The sequence below is a fragment of the Elephantulus edwardii genome, unplaced genomic scaffold (assembly GCF_000299155.1).
Source record: "Elephantulus edwardii isolate Elephantulus edwardi_28Jun2011 unplaced genomic scaffold, EleEdw1.0 scaffold00295, whole genome shotgun sequence".
Lineage (NCBI taxonomy): Eukaryota > Metazoa > Chordata > Mammalia > Macroscelidea > Macroscelididae > Elephantulus > Elephantulus edwardii.
Window position 1 is genome coordinate 954,731 of NW_006400045.1, and position 26,564 is coordinate 981,294.

Below are 26,564 nucleotides of genomic sequence, written 5' to 3' on the forward strand. Positions count from 1 at the left end.
CCAACTCTCTGATGCATAACAAGCGATTGCAAAGACCATGGCCTGTATCAGGTGCACCTTAGTCACCAGAGAGACACCGTTTTTCCTGAGTACTTTAGAGAGGTTCCTAACAGCAAACTTTCCCATCGCAATACGCTTTTTGATTTCCTGACTGCTGGTGCCAAGAGTGTTGATTGTGGAGCCAAGCAAAGTGAAGCTGTGAACAATCTCAATTTCTTCGTCATCCATCCTGACGCTGCCAATTGGTCCAGTGGTGAGAATCTTTAAACAACGAAGAGGCATAATGCAGGTAAACAGGAAAAGCCAGCGGGAGGAGGTGCTGAGAGCGTGCCCCTGGTCCTGGGCAGAGGGGAAGCCTGGAAACTGCGCACCGGCGGGTCACCTCAGATAATAGCGAAGAGGCATATTGCAGGTAAACAGGAAAAACACACAAAGGAAAACATAATCTACACAGGAGTTCTACAGGACAAGTCACCTTCCCTGGGAGACAGTACAACTAAACTTAAGAGACACTGGTAAAAAGGAAAAAAAAGTCAGCAGTTGGCATGTTTGGAATCACAGAAGCAAAGAAAGCTTCAGATACAAGCTGTCAGATCATGGGTTGGACAATGGAAGATATTTCCTGAAGGGACCTGGCAGATGTGAAGGGTTATCCTGGTGGAGGGTGGAGCTGGGAAGTAAGTGGTTCAGGGCACTGGGCTAGGTAGGGGTGGGGTCAACATTGTATCTAATGCTTAACTCCACAATAAGGGATTTATCTTTCACTGCTTCACAAATTGCTTGTCTTTCAGATACTCCTCTAAATCTGAACATTCAGACTAAGACAGACTAGGAAGAAGGATTGGCCACCCACTTCTGAAATAGCAGGCCACTGAAAACCCTATGCACAACAGAACACCCACAGACTAACAGAAAGGGCAACCTAGGTACAACTATCAAGTATGGAAATACAAAGGAGGAGGAACAGTTGTAAGCAGACCCTAGTGATTGGAACATGGAATGTGAGATTTTCTATATACATTTGCATATCCTTCCTTATTGCTCTTGCTGGGACTGCCAGTACAATATTGTTAGGTCCCTGTTCTATGTATGATGTACCTGCATCATTCAAGATTTTGCCCATAGAAGCTTTCATTGTTGTACCTCAAGACTTGATTTTTCTTGTATTTTATTTTATTTTAGTTCTTTCACCTTAAAAATGCTATGTTCCTCTCTTCTGGTTTTCTAATTCTAGCTCTTTGCACATTTTGTTACAATCATTAGCTTTGTCTTTTCCAGCCACCTTTTGTAACTATCTGTTAATCTCTTTCACCTCAGCATTTTTTTCATTATTTAGGTTTTTATACATTTTAATAAAAGTTTTGGAGGATCTTCTGACATTCATTTTGGTCTTTTGTTTTTCACCTGTATTGCTCCATGGTTGATATCATCTATTCCATAACTTATTTGGCAGTCAATTATTAATGTTCAATATATCATTCCCATTATTGAGATGTTTTTAGATACAATTTGGATAGGTTTAAATTCATACTTTAATTCTCATAGACTTATTTTTATTTTCTTCAACATCAATTTGAGTATACACATGGATAATTGATAATTAGTTCTGTATTCAGCCCATATTCATTTATTTTGACTCTCATATTGAGTTTATCCATTAACTTTTCCCATAAATGTAGTCAACCTGAATTTTGTAAAATCTGTAAGATGAAGTCAATGTAGGTAATCATCATTTGTTTTTGAAAATGGATTTGCAATAAATGAAACTTTTATTACACAAAATTAAATAACAATTTACAGCTTTATTTCTACGAGCATCCCCCAAGAAAGCAAAGTGATCCAACCGAATGTGGAAATTATCAAACAATATAGTTGGAATAACATGTAAGTAAGATCTTGCTGAAAACAAATTTAAAAAAAAATGGCTGCAATAGTACATCAACAAGAAAGTGCCAGATATTTAAACTGGATTCAGAGGAGGCTGTGGTATGAGGGATACTGTTACTGATGTCAAATGAATTTGACTATGTAGACTGAAAAAAATGTCGCTGTGATTGAGAAGAATGTGAATTCCAAAACATTTAATTGTGCTCATGTGAAATTTGCCTAAACTCAGAATTGTCCAAAAAGAGCCATGGAAGTCTGCATAGTTGAAAATCAAGCAAGATGTGCATGAAGGCTGTGTCCTTTTTCCACACCTGTTCAATCTTTATACTGAACAAATTACTCAAGAATTTGGACTTTATGAGGTAGAATGTGGCTTGAGAATATGAAGAAAACCTCTCAATAACCTGTGTTAGGTAGGTGATACAAACTTGCTTGCTGAAATTGAATAGGACTTGAAAAACGCTGCAAAAGATCAAATATGACAGTCCTCAATATACATTGAATTTCAATACCAAGAAAGCAAAAAATCCTTGCTGTTGGACCAATAGATAACATTATGATTGATAGAGAAAACGTTGAAGTTGTCAATGATTTAATTTTACTTGGATCCAAAATTAAGATTTATGAAAACAGTCAAGAAATCAAAAGATTTGTTGCACTGGGAAAAACATACCATAAAAGATTTTTCCAGAGAATTAATTAGCAATGTTGTTGTTGTTATTAGGTGTCATCGAGTCAAGTACAACACACAGCGACTTCATGAACAAAAGATCTGAATCTATTCCTGTCCTGTACTAGTCTCACACTTCCCAACACACACAGTGCCATTGCAGCAGTCACCATGTCAATCTACCTGGTTGAAGGTTCCTGTGCTTCACTGACCCTCCACCATTCCCAACACCATGCTCCTTTCCAAGGAATAGCACCTCCTAGAAATATGTCCAAAGTATGTGAGATGAAGGCTCATCATTCTTGCCTCAAAAGAGCACTCTGGCTGCACCCTCTCCATGACATACCTATTTGTTCTCTTGGTCATCCATGGAATATTCGACGTTCTTCTCCAACCCCACAGCTCAAAGATATAAATTATTTTTCTGTCATTCTTATTCATTGTCCAGATTTCAGATGCATAGCTAGTAATTTGAAAGACTATGGTCTGAATAAGATACACCTTAGTCCTCAAACTGACAACACCACTCCTCAATAATTTGGAAAGGTCCCTAACTGCAGATCTTCCCAGTGCAATGTGTCTCCTTATTTCCTGATTGTTCATGCCAAGGATATTATTAATTGTATATCTAAGCAAGATGAAACTGTTAACAGTTTCAGTCTCCTCTCCATCCACCATGACATTGCCTATTGGTCCAGAGGTAAGGATCTTTGCTTTCTTGATACTGAGATGCAATCCATACTGAAGGCTGTATTCTTTGATCTTCTACAACAAGTACTTCAAGTCCTCCTCACTTTCAGAAAGTAAGGTTGTGTCATCTGCATAAAGTAGGTTATTGATGAGTCTCCCTCTAATCCTAATGCCACATTCCTTTTCCTAGAGTCCAGCTTCTCAGATAATTTGCTCAGTATATAGATTAAACAGTTATGAATATAGAGTGCATTTCTAAATCACTCCCTTCCCAATTCCAAATTGCACAGTGCTCCCCTACTTTGTTCAGACAAGAGCCTCCTGCTCTAGGTATAAGTTCCTCATGAGCATAAACAAATGCTCTGGGATTCCCATTTTTCTCAATGCCAGCCACATCGTCATGATCCCCACAGTCAAACCCCTTTGCATAGTTAATAAAGCACGAATAGGCATTCTTCTGGTATTTCTTACTTTCATCTAGGATCCATATGAACAATAATAGTTTAAAGACTAAAGTGTGCCTAATCAAAGCTATGGGGTGTTTTTGTTTAGTGTTTGGTTTTTTTTCCCCAATTTCTATGAATCTTGAAGTTGCACAATTTACAAGTATGATTGAAGAAGAATCAATGCATTTTTATTGTGTTTTTAGAGACTGCCAAAACCCCTATGAGTATGTCATGGCAAAAGTGCAACAAAACTGCTCCTTAAAGGTAAGAACGGTAAAATTTCATCTCACGTGTTCTGAGAACATTGTTAGGAGGGTCTGGTTCTTGGAAAAGGACATCATACTGGAAAAATTGCAAAGATTCCAGAGATAGAAGACTTCCAACATGGTCAATTGATACAGTGAAAGTAACAATGAACTTAATTATATCAGAGCTTGAGAGGATGATATAGGATAGGGCAAGGTTAATTTCTGTTGTGGATAGGGTCACTATGAATCATAGCCAACTCAGTGGCATCTAACAATAACAATAGCCATTTTGTGCTGTACAAAATTAATCAGACAAGTGAGCAGTGTTGTTAAAAACAATTGACAGCTGGAATGACAAATAGGAAACAAATGTGGCTGAGGTTATAGAAATGAGAACGGCAATTGAATGATAGGACATTGTACAACCAATGACTTATTTATTGAAAATATCATTTATCAAAACCCCACATGGACTTCACCTCGATGACTACACAGGAATCAAACTGATTACTTCTGTAAAAAGAGTCAATGAATAAGCTCTACATCAGAAGTTAAAAATAGACTGTAGCTGATTGTGAAACAAGCTGTAAATTATGTAGATCAAGTTGAAAGTGAAGGAAATTAAAATAAGTCAACAGAATGAAAATATGACATTGATTCTATCTCAGTTGCATTTACTATCTCAAAAAATAGGTTTGATACATTGAAATCTGATGTGCAAGACCGGATGAATTGTCATATTACATAAAAGATAACAGTATTGAAGAAAACAAAAGGTAATTACAAGACAGAGAAGAAAGAGAAGACCAAATTGGGTGGCAAAAGAAATTCTGAAATTTGGACTCTATAAAATGTAGCCAAGAAGAAGAGAAGATATGCTGAGATAAAAGACTTGAGCTGATTTCAAAAGGAAGCTCAATTAGACAAAGCAAAGTATAATAATCATATGTGCAAAGATCTAGAGTTATAAAATAGAAAGGAAGAACATAAGAAAAATTACTCAAGCTGAAACAATTTCAGGAAAAGAAATTAGTCATTGAGTTGCAATACTAGAAGTATAAGGGCAAAATATTGAATGTCACATTGAAGTATCAGAAAAGTCAATGTGGCAAAAATATTTGGTGAACACCAAGTCCTTTCAGGCTATGATCAAGAACCAATGGCAATAAAGAAAAAATAAGTTAAAGCTGTATTGAAGGCAGTAAAAAAAACAATAGTAAGACCTCATGAACTGATGGAATACCAATTGAGGTATTTGAACAAATGGATACAATTCTGAATCTGCTCACTAACTTACGTTAAGCATCTTTTAGCTTGACAATTTAGAAAACAGCTACATAGCTAAATGGCTGAAAGAGATTCAACATTTGTTCCTGTTCCATAAAAGTTGAGCCAATGAATGAAGGAAAGTACTGAAAATGTCACTTCTAATACATGCAAGTAAAATTTTGTTGAAGATTATTTAAAAAGTATGGAAACAGTACATGAATAGGGAACCACCTAAAATCTAAGCTTCATTCGGAATCATTTACCATAGAATGAGAGATATCATTGCTAATGTCTACTTGGTCTTGGCTGAAAACTAAGAATGATATTTACTTTTCTTCTATAAATTATGCAAAGGCATTTGGGTGTGTAGACCATAACAAACTATGAATAACATTAAGAATGGAGATCCCAGAACACTTACTGAGCTCATATTAAACCTATACACTGACCAAGGCAGATAATCCAAAGTGAATAAACTTACATAGTTCAAGATCAAGATAGTTGTGCATCAGAGTTATATCCTTTCTTTTTACATACTTATATGGAGAAAACTTTATTCTTTCTCTATAAATATCCATATGGAGAAAATAATTTGAGAATCTGAGCTATATGAAGAAAGTGGCTTCAGTATTGAAGGAAGGCTCATTAATAACTTCATCAAACAGATGACACCATCTTTCTTGCAGAAAGTAAAGAAGTTTTTTTACTATCAACACCCACAGTAACAATATTCAAGAAAAGACATGTCAAATATGGAAAGTCTCCTGTGAAAGGCTTCTCCAAAGTGCTAAAGATTATCAACTTAGAGACTAACACATCTGATCTAAATCATGGCATACTCAGTTGCTTTCAGTGCATCTGAAAGTTGGACAATGAATAAGGATGACCTCAGAAAAATCTTTGAATTGTGGTGTTGGAAAACATAACTGGTTTTTATGGACTTCCATAAGAATAAGCAAGTCTATATTGGAGGAAATGAAGCCAGGGTGCTTGGTAGAGGCAAGGATCATAAAATTTTACCTCATATTTTCTTCCCTAATTTCAAGAGAGGCTTATCCTTGGAAAAAGACTAAGTCCTGGAAAAATGGAGGATAAGAAAAAGGACAACCCTCAACAAGGTAGACTGTACAGTAACTAACAATGGGCTCAACTATTTTGGTAATTGTGAAGATGATGCAGGATATGGCAAAGTTAGGTCTGATGTTCATAAGGTTGCTAAACATAATAACTCAATCTTCTGCATAATGGTAGACTGGATGGCATGTAACAATAACAGCACATTTATTTCATTTTTTTGCTAGACTCAAGTAGTTAAAAATATATATGCTTATATCTGTTTGATATGTTTATTGCTGCATTGTTCACAATAGCAAAGAGATGGAAACAACCCAAGTGCCCATCAACAAATGAATCATAGAGAAGCTGTGATATATTCACATTATGGAATACTAAGCAGCACTGAAAAACAAGGAACTCATGAAGTATTATACAAAATGGGTGACCCTGGAGGACATTATGCTGAGTGAAATATCTGTCACAAAAGGACAAATAGTACATCATTCCATTGTTATAAAACAGGACTGACATGAGGGTTGGGGGAAAATAAGAAAAGAGAAGATAAATGATACACATTGCATTGAAACAGATGAGAGAAAGAACTACTTAAAAGGAATATATGATTATATATTATTTGCATGACAATAGTCCAGAATAAGAGCTACATAGTAAAGTGGATGTGGATGGGGGACGATTGTACAGGAAAAAAAGAATTTATTTATTTATTTTTTTAAAGAGAAAAGTGAACTGTAGAGGGGAAAGTTTGGGCAGGGAAAATGTGGATGGAAATGCAAGTTCTCTACAAACGTGCGTGTGTGTGTGTGCGTGCGTGTGCGCGCATACTGCTGATATAGAATAAATGATTCTAAGGCAATTTTACCTTTAATTAAGAAAAACACATATATCTTAGTGTTTAACAGTTTTCATAAATTCAAAGCATTTGGTTAAATGTTCTCTTATGTCTATTCTAGATAATTTCACAAGAGTGTGTAACTATTAAAATCTGAATCTTAAAGTTAGTCTCTAAATATAACAAAATAAGTAGTAAGACAAGAATGCATTTAGGTTAGGTGCACTGAGTCAGAATTGACTCATAGGTGACCCTTCAGTGGGTTTTCAGAGGCAGGAAATAACATGAAAGGAGACCGTCCATCTTTTCCCTGATGAGCCAGTGGTAGATTCAAACCATGTTCCCAAATATGACATATAAAACATCAACATTGTGAATGATAGATACTGACCACAGTATCTGATATACAAAAAATGTCAGTAAATACTTAGCCTACAAATTAAATAATATCTGAATCAAAGCCTAAATGGATTCTGGAGTAAAAAGTTAAGGACATACATAATATTGGGCAGATCAAATTAAGAAATGGATTGAACTACTGGATGCACATACTGATGTGCTCAAGTAGAGCAACTATTATGAGAATGTCTTTAGTGCAGATGATGCTTTGTTCTCTTGTACATGTCATTGTTATAAGTTGGAACCAATTGATGGCACCTGAAAACAATCACTAATTCCAGAAACCTGATTTGACTATGATTATAAAATTACAGAAGTATTTAGCAATATATAAAAAACATAATGTTATAAAATATTTTCTGATAAATATATTAAAGTCTGCCAAGTACTTTGTTGGCTTTTTTCGTAGCATTTATTAAATAAATAAAAAAAGATACGGAATTCAAACATCTAGCAATTTTACTCAGATGTTCTATATCCTGGACCATTATATATTTCTCAGATTTAATATGCATGGTAAATGGTTCTTCAAGTGGAGAAGAGTTTTCTCGTGGTGTAAACTGGCTATTTTTCTGAATACCAACTTCTAGTTTGGTTCCACATAATAGTATGTCTTAAGTGAAGTGTTATTGCTGTTGTTAGGTGTCATCTGGTGACCACAACACATAGTGCTAATGTGAACATTACATTTGAACCTTGCTCCATCTTGCATCATCATCAGGATCTCCAATCTGTTTGTCATTGCTATAATCAGTGTGTCAATCCATCTCATTGAGAGCCTTCTTTTCTTTCCCTGATACCCTACTTTTCTAAAATGATGTCTTTTACTAGTAACAGCACCTCACAATCTGCTCAAAGTATGTGAGACAAAGTTGAACCATCCATAAAAGGCCTCTAAGAAGAACCCTTGTTGTTCTTCCTCTGAGGTAGATTTGCTTGTTCGTTTGGCGGATCACATTATATTCAATATTCTTCACTCAAAATTCAATTTAATGATATCACATTTTGACCTTCTTTGTTTATTGTACTGCTTTCAGATACATAAGAAGTAATTGAAAATTCCATGGCTTGAATTATTCATACTTTAGTTTTAAAACTGATAGCATCTATATTTAGCCCTTTAAATAAGTATTTTGCAGCCAATTTACCCAATGTGACATATCTTTCCATTTCTTGACAGCTGATAGCATGGATATTTATTTAGAATCCAAGTAAAAATGAAATCATTGACAAAGTCAATATTCTTTCCATCTATTGTGCCATTGTCTTTTTGTCTTGTGATTAGCATTTTTTCCCCTTGATGTTGAGATGTGGTCCATATTAAAGTTGTGGTCTTTTATCTTCTGCAGTAAATGCTTCAAGTCTTTTTCACTTTCTACAAGTTAAGGTTGTATAATCCTCATAAAGAAGGTTTTTAATAGATCATTCTCCGCTCTTGATGCCATAATTTTTTGTGCCATATTCTTCTTCAAATAGTGCAGCGTCTCAAATTATTTGATGAGCACACAGATTGAATAGCTATGAAATAAGGTCACAAACATGACACACACCTTTCTTGATTTTCTTTTTTAATGAAGTAGTTTTCTATCTTTTTATAATCTCTTCTTGTTCATGAATAGGTTTCACATGAGCACAATTACGTGTTCTGAGAGTGCATTTCTCAATGTTAGTTATAATTTGTAGTGCTGCACCTCTTCCCAGAGAATGATCTGAATCCAGTTTAAATGTTTCACAATACCCAACAAATACACTCTTTCTGTAGTCTTAAAAATAATATTCTGCAAGATTTTACTATCCTGCTATATTAGTAAATTTTTTATCATTTCCACGTTCTTTTGGTTCACCTATTTTGGGAATCAAAACAACTATGGTACTCATCCATTCAGTTGGTCAAGTAGCTGTTGTCAAAACTTCTTGACAAAGGCTAATGAGTAACTCCAATACCTGTTTGTTGAAACACCTTAGTTGTTCTTGTAGCAATTCCTGGGATCTCATTTTTTGTCAATATTTTCTTGCAGCTTGGACTTCTTCCTGCATCATCAACAGTTATTTGTTATATAATACTTCCTAAAATGTTTCAATGTTGGACAATTTTTTTGATACAAGAACTCAGCATTCCTTCTATCTTCTTTTGATTCTTCCTGCAAAATTAAAAAATTTTACCATAGAATTTGTTTACATTTTACCCCAAGGCTTGAAAGTGTTCTTCATTTCTTTCAGTTTAAGAAATGTCAAGCAGAGGGGAAGGGGGTGGGCAGGGAGTAAAGTGTAACAGTGAATGACTGGAAACTCTAAGTCTCTGTAAACTTTCATTTAAACTAATTTTTTTAAATGTAAAAAAATTGAAAAATAATAAAAAATGAAATCTCAAGCAGGCTTTTCTCTTTTGATTTTCTAACTACAACTCTTCACAAGTTTTGTTATGATATTTTTCTTTATCTTTTGGAGCTGGCCTTTGAAATCATCCATGCATTTCTCTTACTAGAGTATTTTTCTATTGGTTTTTAATCTTTCTACTCTCTAGGGAACATTTCAAAAACTGTTATGAGAAAACTACACTTACATGGCTTCCAAAGCCCATTCAATTGAAATATTGGAATGTTGTAGTGTTGTTGGTTTTATTACGTGACTACGAATCTACTATAACTCATAAGAACCCTATGAAAAACAGCTGTGAAACCTGAACTTTTGAGCCAATCTCACCATTTCTGACACACCTGCCTCTATTGCCAGTCACTGTGTCAGTCCATTTTTCTCAGGAGCCTCCTCTCCTGTGCTGACATTCTGTCCTTCCAAGCATGGTGTCCTTACCCAAGGACTGGTCCCTGTTGAAAACATGCCCAAAATATGTGAGACAGAGTTTCAAAATCTTGTCTCTACAGAGCAACCTGGTTTCACCTTCCACAAGTCAGACTTGTTTGTTCTTTTGACAATTCATGGTATGTTCAATACTCTTCTCTAGCACCACAATTTATAGGTATTTTTCTTCTGTCGTGCTCAATTATTTTCTATCTTTTAAATGCATAACAGACAAAATATCATGATCTAAATATGGCATACCTTAGTCTCTGGATGAACAATGTTGCATTCTCTAGAGGTCCCTGAAAACAGTTTTTTTCTAAAACAAATTCTCTTTTGATTCCTTGATTTCTGGTTCACAGAGCGTTGATACGGGATGTGAGCAAGATGATATTGTTAATAACCTCAATCTTTTCTCCATCTATTAAAAAGCTGCCAATTGGCACAGTGGTGGCAATTTTTATTTTCTTGATGTTGAGATGTTGTGGTGTTAGATTTTGAAAATAACTTTTACAACCCTTGCCTTAGCCTTCTTTGGAAATATCATCTCCAATTGCCTCAACTGCAGACCCATTGTTCATCCATGATCAGTGTCTTCAACATCATCAACAGATTTGAGATAACTTTAAGAAAGAGAACTGACCTGACTGTAGAGAGAATACAATGAGGTGTTGCCTAACAGAGCCCTGGAGATAGTCAGTGGAAGCTTTCATATGTAGGATAATTGGAAGAAGAGTTAACTTGTCGCAGCTTTGTGACAAACTTGCAGGATGATTGAGGAAACCAGAGGCTTCTTGCATTTATGATGTTGGGCTTTATCTGGACTTTCAATTGATGATTTAAATGCTTTATGAACTAATTGAGAAATTTTATCTTGCTGTTAAATTGACTTACTTAGGTCTTTTGCTCAAACTGGAATTTCACTGCATGATATCCTTTGCTTCCTCTACCCCTCAATCTATTTATGTCATGAACACCACAACTGTAAGTAAAGCCAAGTCTGTGGATAAATTTGCAAGGAACATTGAACCCAGAGATTAGTTGAAGTTGTTGCAGGAACGTGGGAGCCGGGGCAATCACATTCTATCTTATAACTATTATTTTGATACTGCGACTATTATTGATGGCAATAATATTGATGGCAAAAATTTATTAGCAGTAAGACTCAGGCTTCTCTAAGCTGCCCTTGCTATTTTAATTGAAATATTACAAGTTAAATTTAGAAAGAATACAAGAAGAAAGGAGTGTTTTCTAACTTAAATGTCTTACTCATGTACTGCTGCTTTGACCCACTCCCCATCCCTACACTATTAACAATCCACAAGTAAATGAAATCAAAGAATAAAAGAATTATTTTTTTTCACAGTTCAGTAGACTAGTAATCTAAAACTAGAATGTGATTCTAGGAAAAAATTCTCCCTTATCTACTTCAGTTTACAGCTGCCTGCAATTCATTACTGGGTTTGTAAATGCATCTGAAACATGTGTTTGTCTTATTACAGCATCGCCTCCTAGTTTGCATCATTGTCTTTGTAGTTATTTTTAATGTTACATAAAATTAAGCTTTGGATTACTATGACTAGAGTACAATTTTAGTAGCATAATGGAAAAAGAAAAGTTATTTCCAGAGTCATGTATAAACGTAAAAGGGCTAGAATTTCTACACATGTTTTTGGGGAATACAATTTACTCTATAACATGGGTAGGGTGTAATATTTTTGTTCTAAATGGCATTCCTTGCTAATTAGTTTTGCTATTTGTCACATGGCTTGGTGAAAAATTCAAATAGAGTTGGTGTGTTGAATACTAATGAAAGAATTCCTCAGTCTTGCCATCTTAGCAGGAATTTCAGTGGCAAAACATTGGAATCTCTTTTCCAGCAAGAATGAGGAGACAATGCAGTGTACATCCTTCAGAGCCATTGAGATTCCTAATAGATGCAGACCCTGAAATAGACAGCATAGCAGCAGTGGAGAGCCAGAGAGAGCTATGAGATAGAGCTGATGGGTTAATGCAGCTTCATGAAGTCAGAACCAGAAACAGATGCCCTTTGGTCAGCCTTGTTGGAGGACTAACAATGAGACTCAATAATCAATAAGGCTGATAACTTAGTAACACTGGCCTGAAGCTTGAAGCTGAAGTTGTCCAGACTGAAAAATTGTGACATATTTACAACATCAATTGTGACCTCTTAATTTCTCTAATATACTCCACAAACACAAACACGAGTATGTTTAGAGAATTCTATAAGGTCAGTGCAACAGATTAACAGAGCAGTTAGAGCCCTGTGACTGATGGTTGATGGTAGAAATGCTAGAAGTAAGTACAAGAATATAAGAAGAGTATATCTGACATCACAGGAATCAATTTTGTAACGTGGATATTGTTTATGGAATACTGTTTCCCTTTGAGGAGTATTGGAGGTTAGATATGGCTCCCTCCATGATATCCATATTCTATTTTTTTAAATAAAATTTTTCTTCTATACCGGTTTACTTTTAAAATTTGTATACATTGCTTTTCACAGCAGATCTTTCTCATTTCCTTTACCCACCCTTCTCACCACCGATCAAATTGTGTGACCCTATGTTTATCCCATCTGCCTCCAGACTCACTTCTCTGCTCCTTCTCTCCCTCATTAGAGCCTCATACAATTTTTTACTGTTTATCAAATAGAAAACTACTAAGATAATCACCAAAAAAGTATTCCAGTTACATAAAATCTTTGTCTCTGCAGACAAAAGATGTATTATTTCATGTTAGTAGTTTTCAGATATGACCTTTTCCTATGGAGTATAATAAAATCATATTTTATGAAGCAAAATGCACTAAAATAAATCATATTCTTATTTTCTTAGATAAGTTCTTATTTAAGAAAATTGTTAAATAGATGTAATTTGATTTTCTGTATTTTACTAGGCCAATTCCTGTACTGCATTTTTTTTCAACTGTGATTATTGTTGGCAATAAAATGAATATTAATAACTTGAAAGGATTAAAAAGAAAAATTAAATATTTAGAAGTTAAAACTAGAATATTTATCTACTCATTTTACTTGTTACTACAAATAGTAGACAACAGGAGGCATGGGCTAAGTACTATTTTTTTCTCTGCTTTCTGGTACTTTTCCTTATTATTTATGGCAAACAAAATAGAAAAAGTGAATTACTATAAATTCTTCTTGTATCATCAACTTTTAGAGGATCTTTAAGCAGAGTTGGCAGACCTGCTATAGATTCTACCTTGAAAGAAATCAAAACAAAAAAAAGTGGAGGAGTTACTCTGTTAATACAATTTTACTATTTACTCTCTTAAAAGTCAAGAATTTTATTATTATAATAGATAATAAGGAGTAATTTAAAAGTCTAACTTTTATAAACATAGACATTTATAAACATAAACATAACTTCTTTAGTGAATAAAGAGTATCTTAATATTTGCAATTATCTTGGTTATTATCTTGAATAATGGTGGAAAAATAACAATGTAGGATGTTTATTCTTTTCTAAAACATTTATCTTATGTTTAGTTCCTTCTTCTAATTCTGTGTTTTTTTTAAAATTTTGCAATGATTCTTTAATTTTCTTTTCTATCTATAGCACAATGACATTAATGTGCTAATTCTTGGTTTTTATGGTACAAACAACAGATTCATGTTAACAGCATAATTTATACATACAGATACACAAAAGTTATTCTGTAATTGTTGGAGTATAATTTCTTGACTGACCTACCTACTTAATAATGCTATACATTAGACAACTAACTGTATTAATTTCCTCTTAGCACTGTAACAAATTATCTCATATTGAATGACCTAAAATAATCGAAATCTCTTCTTTCCCAGATCTAGAGATCAGAAATTCAGAGCCTCTATTGTAAAATCCAGATAATAAAAAAATGATCTTTTTATCCCAAAACTCATAATTTTATTACATTTGCAAAGATTTTTTGTTCACAATAAAGTAACATTCACTAGTGTTTTGCAAGCAACCCATAAGTCCGTTGGAAACCTCAACCCAAAACTATTGTCATATAATTATTTTAAACTCATAGCAATTCTAGAGGACAACGTAAAACTGTGTCATAGGCTTTCCAAGCCTGTAAAATTAATTTGTGGGGAAAAAAGACCAATTCTACAAGAAATGCTCAGGGACGTCTTTACCTGGAGATATCAAAGGAAAATTAATGTACCAAAGTAAAGAGCAACAGAAAAAAATTAATGATTCAAAATTACAATGATGAAACCTAGTCTGTCAATAATAATGCTTAATGTGACTGCCTTAAACACACTGATTAAAGGAAAAAGAGCAGCAGAAGGGATAAAATACAAAGTCTATCAATAAGTTTCCTGGAAGATAAATATAAAAGTGAAGATACAGACAAAAATCGAAGTGTGGGAAAAAATATACCAAGCAAATATAATCCATAAGAAAGCTGTAATGGCAACACTGATCTCTGATTAAATAGGCTTCAGGATGAAATCAACCATAAAAAATAAGGAAGGGCAGGATATAAAGATTAAAGTTACTATAGATCAAGAAAACATAAATTTAGTTAAAACATCTATGCAACAAATTATAGACCAGCACAATACATAAACAAGAGTTAATAAATTTAAGGGAAAAAAACAGAGAGCAACATATGTAGTCTAAGACTTTAATGTACGAGTCTCACTAAGGGACACAGCAATTCAAAAGGTACTTAAAAAAGATGCAGCCTAACTAAACTGTTCAATTAACCAATTTGACCTCAAAGATATATTCAGAATACCTCACCTACTAAAACTCAATTTACATTCATCTAAGGGCATATGGTACACTCTCCCGAGTGATAATATATCAGTACATAATTCAATGCTCAACAAATTAAAAATATTGAAATAATACAAAGTATCTTCTCAGACCACTATGTCATAAAATTAGAAATTAAGATAAAGAGAGAATTGAACAACTAACAAAAGAAACCCACTCATATGGAAACTAAATAACACCCTGATTAGAGAAGAAATAAATGTGAATTTTTAAAGTTCCTAGAAATTAATGAACATGAAAATACAACACATCAAAATCTCTGGAACACAACTATGGCATTCCTCAGGCACAATTTATAACAATAAGCAAACACATAAAAGAAGAAGTAAAACTAACATGACCAGCAAATAGAAAACTAACAACAAGCTAATCCCACAGCCTCTAGAGAAAAGCAAATTATTAAGACAAGGACAGAAATCAATGGGATAGACAACAGGAAAACATTTGAAATCATTAATAAGACCAGGAGCTCATTCTTCAAAAAGGTCAATAAAATAGACAAACTGTTGACAACTTTAACAAAAAAAAAAAAGAGAAGATACTCGAGTAAGAAATTAAAGAAGCAACAACACAATAAAATCAGCTGAAATTTAAACAATAGAATACTAAGGAAGATTATACTCTGACAAATTTGAAAACATTGAGAAAATGGACACATTCTCAGAAACTCATACACTAATCAAATTGACACAGAAGGACTTAGAACACTTGAAAAGATCCATCAGAAAGAAGAAACTGAGCAAGCATAAAAAGACTCCAAACCAAAAAAGTCCTAACCTAGACAGCATCATGGATGAATTCTACTCCCAGAGTCATTCAATGAAGCAAGCATAACCTTAATACCATAACATGTCAAAGCAAAGTACAAAAACTACTGACCAATATGAGCATGTTCGGAACCAACCCATAGCTAACCCTCCAGCGGGTTTTCAGAGGAGATTGCTCATTCTTCTCCCATGGAATAACTGATGTCCTCAAACCACATGCCTTTGGGATTGCAGCACAGCTTCTTGTCATTAGGCCACCTTAAGAGACCAATAGACCAACGGGATAGATTAAAGGCATTCCTCTTGAACAATGAACAGGCAAGCATGTCCCATGTCACTGCATCTATATTATATTGTACAAGAAGTACTTGCTAGGGTAACAGATCAAGAGAAAGAAATAAGAGGCAACCAAATTGTCAAGAAGATGGTAAAACTGTTGCTGTATGCACATGATATAATAGTAAACAGAGAAAACCTCAAAGACTAAACAAACAAACCAAAAAAAAGTGGACCTTGTTGTTGTTGTTTTTGTTGTTGTTATGTGCCGTCGAGTCATTTACAACTCATAGCGACCCTACGTACAACAGCTCTAAACCCTGCCCTATCCTGTGCCAATCACATTGCTTCTGACACACCCATCCCGATTACTCCAGTCACTGAATCAATCCACCTCATAGAGGTTCTTCCCCTCCTGGGCTGTCCCTCTACTCTACCCAGCATGATGTCATTCTCCAAAGACCTGTCTCTCCTTGCAACATGTCCAAAGTATGTCAGACAAAGCCCCAGAATCTTTGTCTCCAAGGAGTAGCCTGGTTTAGCCCTCTCTAGGATGAATCAGTTTGTTTTCTTGGCAGTCCATGGTACATTCAATACTCTTCTCCAGCACCACAGCTCAAAGGCATCAATTCTCCTTCAGTCCTCCCTAGTCATTGTCCAGGTCTCTGATGCATAACGAGTGACTGCAAAGACCATGACCTGTATCAAGCACACCTTCGTCTCCAAAGAGACACCGTTTCTCCTGAGTACTTTAGAGAGGTCCCTAACAGCACACTTTCCCATCGCAATACGCTTTTTGATTTCCTGACTGCTGGTACCAAGAGTGTTATCTGTGGAGCCGAGCAAACTGAAGCTGTGAACAATCTCAATCTCTTCGCCATCCATCCTGATGCTACCGATTGGTCCAGTGGTGAGAATCTTTGTCTTCTTGACATTGAGCCTCAGTCCATACTGAAGGCTGCAGGCCTTGACCCTCTGCAGTAAGTGCATGAGGTCCTCCTCAGTTTCAGAGAGCAAGGTTGTGTCATCTGCATAAGGCAGCTTGTTGATAGATCTTCCACCAATCCTAACGCCACACATCTCCTCATAGAGCCCAGCCTCTCGGATAATCTGCTCTGCATACAGGTTGAAAAGGTATGGAGATAGGACACATCCCCGGCGCACATGCTTCCCAATTTTGAACCATTCAGTGTTGTTGAACCTAGTTGTTGTTATATGGTATCATAGACCAAGAAACTCATAGCAACCCTATGTACAATAGTTCTAAACACTGTCCTATCCTGAACCAGTCTTACTGACTCCAAAATACCTAATCCCAATCCTCCAGTTACCATGTCAATCCACCTCATCTGGGATCTTTCTCTTCTGTGTCCCCTCCACTCTTCCAAGCGTGATGTTTTTCCCAAAGGACTGGTCCTTCTTGTTCATGTGCCCGAAGTAAATTTAATGGAGCATCAAAATCCTTGCCTCCAAGGACAAACAGTTTTAATAGAGAGGATACAAGATCAATATGCAAAAATTAGTGAGATTTCCCTACAGCAACAAAGAAAGTAAGAAAAGGAAAATAAAAAAGGAATATCATTTACAATAGCCAACCATAGACATTTATAAGGAAAAATTTAAAAAAACACACTAATATAATAAACAATAATAGACGTAAGCAAATAGAAAAATACTCCTTCTTTGTGGAAAGGAAGACTCATCATTGTGAAAAAGACAATCACACCAAAAGCAATCCCATGTTTAAAGCAATCCTATGGAGTTATCTAACTCATTCTTCAAAGAGAAGGAAAAGGCAATTAGCAAGTTTATTTGGAAAGAGAAAAGATCCCAAAAGAGCAAAGCTATTCTAAAAAATGAAAATGAAGTGGGAAGCATAGTAAATCCATAATCTGCTACTCATCTATAGGTAACCAAAGCAGCATAATATTGGTACAATGACAGACACATGTTGTTCTTCTTGTCAGGTGTCATTGAGTCAAGCATCAGTCATAGTGACCCTACAAACAACAGATCTGAAACCTATACTATCCTGTGCATTTTCACAATCTCTGACTCAGTTGAGTCTATTACTGCAATCACTGTGTTATAAACCGGGCTAAGGGTTATTCTTTCACTGTCTCTTCACCTTTCTAAGCATCATGGTACTCTCCAATAATATCCTCTTCTAATAACATGACCAAAGTATGTGAGATGAAGTTTTATCATCTTTATATCAAAGGAGAACTCTGGCTGCACCTTCTCCAAGACACTACATAAACAAAGGGAATAGAATCGAGAACCCAGAAATCAATCCATGAGTTGAGTGTGTCAGACTTTGTAAGGATGAATCAGTGTTCAGTTTCATTGTTTGTAGTGTTGGTTGAGTTATACTCAGCTTGACTGCATTAACAACAACCTACAGTTACTTGACTAGGAAACAAAACATATCAAATAGAGAAATAAACTCTTCAACAAATGATGGTGGCAAAACTAGACATCAACCTGCAGAAAATGGAAACAGAATCCACATCTCACACCATACACAAAAATCAAATCAAGGTAAATCAGAGACTTAGGGGTAAAAGCCAAAATAATAAAGATCATAAAACACAAAATGGAATCAAGCTTGGACATTCTAGCTGATAGCCTAAATAGGCTTGCAATTTAGCCAAAAATACACAAACAAGATAAGATGGGATCAACAAATGATATTTCTAAAAATCAATTCTTTAGGTGCATTTTACAATATTGTTGTTGTTATTAGATGAAAATGGCCAAGTACAACTATTATTAACCCTAAGAAAAACAGCCTTGAAACCTGTACTATCCTGTGCCATCCTCACAATCTCTGACACATTTGAGCCAAGTACAGTAGTTACTGTGTTAATTCACCTAGTTGGGAGTCTTGCTGTCTTTTGTCATCTCTCCACCTTTCCAATCATGAAATCCCTCTGCAAGGAATAGCTTCTCTTAGCAACATGTCCAAAGTATTTTAGACAAAACTTTATCATTTTTGCCTCCTTTGGCTGCCCCTTCTCTAAGACATACCTGTTTGTTCTTTTGGCAGTCCTTGGGCTATTCATTACTTTTCTCCCACACCAGAGCGTAAAGGCATCAATTATTCTGAATAAGATGACAGAAGAACAGATTAAATAGATATGGGGAAATATTTCAGCCCTGACAAAAATCTTTCCTGATTTTAAACTATGTTGTGTTCTCCTGCCTTGTTTAAACAGCAGCATCTTAATATATATATAGGTTTTGTATAAGATGCAATATTGAGAATGACAGGATACACATACAAGGAAGTCCAGTTAATACCACTATCATTCAGATATATGCACCAAAAACCAGAACCAAAGAAGAAAAAATATAAGATTTCTACCAACTTTTACAGTTGGAGATTGATCGAACATGCAAACAAGATGCATTGATAATAATGAGTGACTGGAATGCAAAAATTGGGAACAGAGAAGATTCATTTGTTAGTTGGAAAACATGGACTCCATGACAGAAATGGAGCTGGAGATAGAATGATTGAATTTCCAGAATCAATTACTTATTCATTGAAACACACTTTTTAAAGAGATAAACACAGGTTATACACATGGATCTCACTGGATGGTATGTATAAGAATCAGATTGATTACATCTGCAGGAAGAACCACTGGAGAAGCTCAATATCAGCTGTGAAAACTAGGCCCAGAGCTGATTGTGGAACAGACCACCAACTACTCCTATGCAAGTTCACTGAAGCTCAGGAAAATTAAACTGAATCTATGGGAACCAAAATATAACCAAAATATAACTTTGAATCTATCCCACCTGAATTTCAGAATCATCTCATGAACAGCTTTGAGGCCTTGAACACTAAAGAGCGAAGACCAGATGAGTTGTAGGAGGATATCAAGGGTATCATTCAAGAAGAGTGCAAACGTTCATTACAAAGACAGAGGAAGAAGAAAAGTCCAAAATGGATGTCAGAAGAAACTCTGAATATTGCACTGGAGCGCAAAGAAGCCAAAGCACAAGAAAGAATTGAAGATACTAAAGAGCTGAACAGAAGATTTCAAAAGGCAGCGTGGGATGACAAGGTAAAATATTACAACGAAATGTGCAAGGAGTTGGAGCCAGAAAATCAAAAGGGCCGAACTCGCTCAGCATTTCTTAAGCTCAGGAAACTGAAGAACAAATTCAAACCTTGAGTCGCTATAATCAAGGATGCTTTCAGAAGAATGTTAAATGATCCAGGAAGTATTAAGTTGGAAAGAATATACTAAGTGACTGTATTGAAAGTAATTGGCAGACACAAAAGAATTTCACGAAACAACATATGAGCAAGAGCCTATGGTGATGATGGAAGAAGTTCAGGCTGCTTTGAAGGAAATAGCAAAAAATAAGGCCCCAGGAATAGATGGTATACCGATTGACATACTTCAGGTAGCAGATGCTGTTCTGGACGTGCTCACCAAGTTGTGTCAAGAAATTTGGAGAACAAACATTTGGCCGACTGATTGGAAGAAATCTACATTTGTTCCTGTTCCAAAGAAAGGTGACCCAACAGAGTGTGGAGACTATACAACAATATCATTGATTTCACATGCAAGCAAGATTCTACTGAAGATTATCCAAAAATGACTGGAAACAGCACATCAGCAGAGAACTGTCAGAAGTCCAGGCTGGATTAGGAGGGGTCGTGGTCTAGGGGTATTGTAGCTAATGTTAGATGGATCTTGGCTGAAAGCAGGGATACTAGAGGAATGTCTACCTGTGTTTTATTGATTATTCAAAAACATTTGACTGTGTGGATCATAACAAACTGTGGCTGACGCTGAGAAAAATGGGAATGCCAGAGCACTTGATTGTGCTAATGTGAAACCTATACTTGGACCAAGAGGCAGTAGTCAGAACAGAGCCAGGAAACACTGCATGGTTCAAAATTGGGAAGGGCGTATGCCAGGCATGTGTCCTGTCTCCATATCTTTTTAACCTCTATGGAGAACAGATAATCTGGGAGGCAGGGCTCTACAATGAGAAATGTGGCATCAGGATTAGTGGAAGATCTAGCAACAATCTGCATTATGCAGGTGACACAACCCTGCTTGTTGAAACTGAGGAGGACCTAAAGTGCTTGCTGCAGAGGGTCAAGGACTGCAGCCTTCAATACGAATTGAGGCTCAGTGTCAAGAAGACAAAGCTTCTCACCACTGGACCAATTGGCAGCATCAGGATGAATGGTGAAGGGATTGAGAGTGTTCACATCTTTAGTCTACTTGTCTCCACAGTCAACACTCTTGGCACCAGCAGCCAGGAAATTAAAAGACATATTGCAACCGGAAAGTCTGCTGTTATGGCCTATCCAAAGTACTGAAGAGCAATGGTGTCACTCTGGAGACTAAGGTGCGTATCATACAGGCCATGGTCTTTGAAATCACTTGTTATGCATCAGAGAGCTGGACAATGATTAGGGAGATTAGAAGGAGAATTGATGCCTTTGAGCTGTGGTGCTGGAGAAAAGTATTGAATGTACCCTGGACTGCCAAGAATACAAACAGATTCATCCTGAAGAGAGTTAAACCAGGCTACTCCTTGGAGGCAAGGATTCTGGGGCTTCGTCTGACATACTTTGTGCATGTTACAAGGAGGGACAGGTCCTTTGAGAGGGACATCATGCTTGGTAGGGTAGAAGGACAGCGCAGGAGGGGAAGACCCTCTATGAGGTGGATTGATTCAGTGACTGGGGTAATCGGGATGGGTGTGTCAGAGCAGTGCGATTGGCATAGGATAAGCAGGGTTTAGGTCTGTTGTACATAGGGTCGCTATGAGTTGCAAGTGACTCGACGGCACATAACAACAACAACAATAACTAGATAGATATTTTGTATAATCATAAAATAGGAGCTTTTAAATATACCCAAAGCATATATTCACAGAACATAAAGACTTTTATTATTTAAGATTGAAATTACAAACTAATAGTGAATAAGCTAAGTAAATCAGAGAATAGTTCCAAAGTAGGTCCACGTGTTGTTTAAAGAAGGTGGTAAGAGAAATATCTAAAAGAGAAAAGCAAGGACAATGAATGGCATTATCTAGGTGTTTGCCTCAAATTCTTTTTAAAAAATTGCATTAATAATGATTTGATGCTTCAGTTTTTGTATTTATTTGAAACAGAATATTGAAAAAAATAGACATGACATCACTTTTTGCATTATACTGCAATATAATAAAAATCTAGCTTCTTACTATGTTCCAAATATGAATTTAAAATGAAGAAAAGCAAATTACATACATATATAAGATGCTTTATTAGTTTTAGAATAAGTTTTACCACATCAGTTGCACAATTATTAAGAATATAACAGTAATAAAAGTATGGAGAAATAGCATAACAGAAATGAAATTATTTGAAGATAAAAGAATAAAGTCATACCATATATTAGCCATCAATAACTATGAATAGTTAAAGAATAGATTAATTTCCCTTTCAACATAACAGTTTTAAATAGGTTTAAATGAAGGAAAAATATTTAATTATTACATCATAATGGTCTTCTATGAAGCTCTTGTTGTCCAGTAGGTAAGGAGGTGCATTGCAAATTCTCAAAGCCAAGTGATTATAATCCATAAGCTTCGTTCTAAGAGAAAGATGGACAATCTAATCCTATGGGATGTACTGCTTCTGAAAATATACTAGAAGGTCAGCTCTGAACTCTTTCTGATGAGGGCACCTAACTAGGTGGGTCATCACGAATACAGATAATAACAGGATTTTACAACTAACAGAGTGTAATGAGTGCTCCTAAGTGGACAAAATGGTGAAAATTAACAGTTGTATAATAATGTTAGTCTCAGAAAGGTAGAACATCAGCCAAAAACAGGGCTACTGTCAATGAGATGGATTGACTTAACTGTAACAATGAGCTCAATCATGGCACAGGATTGGTCATTGTTCAGCTCTGTTGTTAATAGAGTCACTGTGTGTTATAAGAGACTTTATGCCACTTAACGACAAAGACAGGTTCTGAGTTGTTTCTTATTTTCAAGTGTCAAGAACTTTTAAAAAGTGTTGGCAGAAAAATGAGTTCATGAAACTCCCTTTGTCTTTTGACTGATAGTAATATGGATTGAAGCTCAACAACAAGAAGACAAAGATTCTCACCACTTGGGCCAATTGGCAGCACCATATTAGATGGAGAAGAGATTGATGTTGTTAGCAATTACAGCTTGCTTGGATTCACAATCAACACACTTAACACTAGCAGTCAGGAAATCAAAAGAATTGCTTTGGGAAAATCTCCAGGGTGCTGAAGAGCAACAATGCCAGTCTAGATAAAAAGGTGAACCTAATTCAGGCCATGAACTTCTCAATTACTTGTTATGTTTTTGAGAGCTGGATAATGACTAAGGATGATAGAAGAAGAATAGATGCCTTCGAGATGTGGTGCTGGAGAAGAGTCTTGAACATACCATGGACTTTCAAGAAAAAAAAATAGGTCTGTCCTGAAGAGGGTAAAACCAAGTCTCTCCTTGGAGACTAGGGTTATGAAACTCTGCCTTACTTACTTTGGACACATGGCCAGGAGAGATGGATCTTTGGAGAAGAATATCATGCTCAGAAGGGTATACCGACAGGAGAGGGAGACACAGGATGAGATGGATTGAAACAGTAACTAGGGCAATGGGAGTTGGTTTGTCAAAACTACTGAGACTGGGTCAGGATAAGGAAGGGTTCAGAGCTGTTGTACATAGGATCACTATACATCACAGGTGCTCAATGCCACATAACAACAGTAACATACTATGACAGGTTTGGAAGCACAAGTGGCACTCACATCCTAAGTAACATGACTCAGGAACTCTACGAACTTTTATAAATGTCAATAGTTGTAGAGGGGCTTCAGGCCTTTTATTCATAGGGTCGCTATGAGTTGTGCTCGACTAGAAGGCAAATATAATCAACAACATGTACCTGGTCTCTGATAATTGTTTGGGGCTGATTTTTTCCCCCTTTTAAGTACTTATACAATGAATACAATGCTGCACTGTTTTAGGTCTCCTTTATAACTAACTCAGTCAGAGTTCAAGGAAATTCCAGTCTCTAATGAGCAGGAAAAGTTGTTGCTTCTGTGTGACATTGGTGTTTGTTGTTAAGTGATGTTGAATCATAGATGACTCATAGCTACCCTATGAACAAAAGACCTAAACATTTGTATAACTTTCATCTTTTTTCCAAGTTCATAGAGTTTCTGGAGGCAATCTATTTTGGAAGTGGATGCCACTCAGACTTCTAAACTTGTTTTAATTAGGAAGCTCCACCAAACACTGTCCACCATGGGTAACCATTATCACCTTTGACACATCAGTGTCACAGTGTTTAGCATCACAACAACCACAAGTTACCTATGTACAGCAAATGGACAGACCAATGCTATACACTTAAAAGAATATTTGACCAAAAACAATTAAAGCCAGGCCTGAGGGTCACAGATTAAAATTACCCACCTTTGGCTTAGTAGCATAACTTTCTATCCACTAGGCCAACAGAACTCTATGTTTTTGTTATTGTTAAGTGCTATCGTGTCATGGGTGACTCATAACGACACTATGAACTAACTCTAGCTCACTTTAAAGAAAAATTTTAGCTTGAGATTATTGTTTTAACTAGTTATAAAGCTTTCAGACCTTAAAGATAATTTAATTAAGGGAGCTCTGGTGGCCTAGTGGCAAGAAGCTGCATTGCAATCCCAGAGTGCGTGGTTCAAATCCACCAGATGCTTTGTTGTAGAAGGAGGGACAATCTCCTCCTGTACCAGTCAGATCTGATTTGACAGTACACACACAAAAATATAATAAAAAATTTTTTAAAAACCCATAATTTAATTAGTTTTTTATTTTAGTTGTTTTGGGGGGCTTCGTTTTGTTTTGGTTTTGGGGTTTTTGTTTTTAAATCATTTGGGGGTCTTTGGAAACTCATGAAGCCTTAGAAGGATAAGTCATTGGCTTTTTGCCTCTGTACTGGCTTTGGGATGGCTCTGGAGTGATTGGTCAACTGTAAGCCTCTTTTTTGGTCAATGAGAACCCAGGGTACAGGCCTGGTTTCTTGAAAATTCATTTGGGCCTGAGTGGTATTCATTTGTCTTTGAAATGGACATTCTTCTAAGTGGTACAGCACTCTTAGGTCCTGTCTCTGTATTGAGGTAACTTTGGATTGTATGATACTGAATGGTGTGCCATAATGCCATTATAGTTACAATTACATGTGGTTAACAATATTTGGTATAGCTCACTGATTAATTCAAGCTTTGAAGCAGGACTAAACATGCCTATGGAAACTCTATGAACTTAGAAGGATGAACTTAGAAGGACAATTGTTCTTTTATTTATAGGGTTGGTACTACATGGCACTTAGCATCAACGTACAACACCAAAGTCCTTGTCTCCATTTTGGAGTTGCATGAAATGCTACTCATGTGCTCTTGTTTTGGTTGAGGTTCTGTGTGGAATGTTTGGCTGTTTTTATTTAAACTTCTTATTTAGAGACAACAAGACCTCTTTGGGAGCCCTCATAGTTAAAAACTGAGCCAAAGGGATTATATTTTAATCCCTCGTTACTATATTTTGGAGGAACAGTCTTCTAAGTCATACAGCACTCTGGCCAATTTGGTGTGATGAGGTAATCTGGGTTTTCTGGGACACTGAATCTTGTGCCATTTGGGTTTCAAATGCCATAATGGAACAACTGTGCCATAGATGTGACAAACACCATAATAGCTATCTATCATGAGCAGTGTTTGGTGGAGCTCCTAGATTGATTCAAGACTGATTCAAGTATGGAAGTGGGATAGGCATCCACTTCCTAAATCACATGCCTCTGGAAACTCTATGAACTTGGAGAAAGGATGATAGTTATAGAAGGGCTTCAGGCCGTGTGTGTGTGTGTGTGTGTGTGTGTGTGTGTTTGTGTACAAGGGTCTAGGTCTAGTATTATTTTATTTTGGTGGAATATTCTTCTAGATTGAACAACACTCCTCTGTCATTTTGCTACACTGAGATAATCTGGGTTTGCTGTGATGCTGAAACTCTTGCCATTAGGAGTCTAATGCTTTAGTGGTAGCCCAGGGTGGACAGTGTTTGGTGGAGCTTCCAATTTAAGAAAAGTTTGGAAGAAGGAGTGACATCCATTTCCTAAACCACATGCCTTTGAACACTCTATAAACTTGGAGAAATGATGATAATTATAGATAAGCTTCAGGTCTTTTATTCATAGGGTTGTTATGAGTTGTGCTTGACTCAACAGCAATAAAAAACAACATTTTAGTTGTACTGATTTTATTTCAAAGCTATACATTTGAAAACATACATTAATACGTCTGAGCAATTTTATATTACGACTACAATTATTATTATT